Genomic DNA, 2,273 nt, shown 5'->3' on the forward strand with positions numbered 1-2,273 from the left:
ACTCTGGGGGATAATTTCTCACTTTCTGTCTCTCTGTCTCTCTCTTTCTGGTGAGCGCTCATGCCCTAAAGTAAAAACCACTCAAAAAAAAAAAAAAAAAGTCAAAACAAACAGACCAGAGCTGGAACCCTGTGAATGGCTGGTAGGGACATAAAATGAAAAGTTTCAATGGAGAAAGAACACTTCAATTGCTCCTCAAAAAGTTAAACATGGGTAACTATATGATCTAGTAATTCCACCCCCAGGTATACAGCCAAAAAAAGCGAAAACAATGACTCAAATACTTATACACCAATATTCATGGCAGCATTATTCACAATAGTCAAAAGATGAAAACAACCCAAATGTTCATCGCAGATGAATGAATAAAGAATTGTGGTATATCTATTCAGAAGAACACTTTTCACCTTAGATGGGATGGAAACTCTGATACATATTACAACATGGATAAACACTGAAAACATTTTGCTAAGTGAGATAAGCCAGATATAGGACAAATATCATACAATTGCACTTATATGAAGTGTCTAGAATTGAAAAATTCATAGAGACAGAACATAGAATAGGGGTTTTCAGGTATTGGGAGAGGAGAATGGGAAAATTATTGTTTAATGGGCACAGTATTTCCATTGGGAATAATGAATTCTAAGAATGAATAGGGGTGATGGTTGTACAATATCATTAATTGAATACTTAAAATGGTATATGTTATGTTGTACGTATTTTATTACAATTTTGAAAAACAGAAAATGTAAAACTACTTCTGCCAGTATATCACCCTGAAGGCGGGGAGACCAAGTGAGGTCAGTTCAGGAGTTTTGTCTACAGAGCCTAAGGGAACTGGCAATATAGATGATGCTGATTCTATTTAAACTCTAAGCCACTGTAGACAAAGCCTGGATCATGCTTGGTCATTACGATAAAGACCTGGGCACAAAGAAGTTTGCATTTCAGCGCGGATGAGTGATAAATCTTGGACACCACGGAAAATGGGAGGTCTCCAATCAGACAGAATTCTGACAAAAAGAACATAACCAAGGAATGGGATCAGAAACATTTCTTTTAACTACCTCTGATTTCACCAATCCCCTGGTGCAAGAGGATTGAGGGTTCATGCCAGGATCCACTGAACAAAACAGAAAGTTGTCTGAATAAATTTGATTGATGCCTGGGAAGTACTGCACACTGTCTGTAGTTCCAATAAAAATATTAACACATTCTTACCATTAACAGTTTTGCATGAATTCGCTTGGTGAGCACTTGGCAAGCGAATGACTTCCTGAGGCCAGAAGAAAAGAGGTCCAGAAACATAGATTTTATAGGAAAAATGAACTGGGTTGGAAGTTGCCAAAGTAGATGACCAAAGCAAAGCCCAAGAGAAATGGAGGCCATAGGGGAAGAGGCCCCCAAAATAACGAAAGGGACCTGGGAAAGGAAGCTCAGAGAACAGAATAAAAGAGATGAGATCTAAATTCTTTCCAAGCTTCACTGTGCATGAAATTGAGCTTCCTTACCACAGAGCAGTGAGCACCTCATAGCAGGTGCCCATTCTTACCTAGAACTGGAGCCCTTGGAAGGGGCCAGGAGTCATGGTGACACTAGGGCAAATCTCATTTTTATGTCCCACGGGTGCAGGTAAGTGGCATGGTATGAAGTTAAGAGAAAGGACATTGGGACTTTGGAGCCAGACTTGAGGTATAAAGCACGTCCCTTTCATTTACTGGCTGGGGAATTATTTAACTTTCTCAGTAGGCGATTGCCTCATCTACACAACGGGCTAATATTCAGTATCCACTTTGTCAGTTAACATCATATACCATGGTAGCAGCTATCAGATCAATAGGCATTATAAATGGAATGTTTTTATCTCCTTCAAATTCATGTGTTGAAATCCTAACCGCCAGTGTGGTAGAACCTTCGGGAGGTGATCAGGTCATGAGGGTGGTGCCTTCATGAACGAGATTAGCGCCCTTATAAGAAGGAGCCGAAAAGCTAGCTCACTCACTTCCTTCCATGTGAGGATACAAGGAATTGGCAGTCTGCAACTCTGAAGAGGGCTCTTGCTAGAACCCAGCCATTCTGGAACCCTGATCTTGGGCTCCCAGACTCCCCAAGTGTGAGAAAAATAAATTTCTGTTTATAAGCCACGCAGCCTGTGGTACGCTGTTACAACAGCCCAGCTGGGTACAGTGGTAGTAATCCTTAATACCACACCCAGCACACAGTTCCACGATCCACTTCCACGCATGGTCCCATGTCTGTGCTCTGCCCAC

This window comes from Tupaia chinensis, unplaced genomic scaffold (genome assembly GCF_000334495.1).
Source record: "Tupaia chinensis unplaced genomic scaffold, TupChi_1.0 Scaffold000423_1, whole genome shotgun sequence".
In the NCBI taxonomy this organism is placed as follows: domain Eukaryota; kingdom Metazoa; phylum Chordata; class Mammalia; order Scandentia; family Tupaiidae; genus Tupaia; species Tupaia belangeri.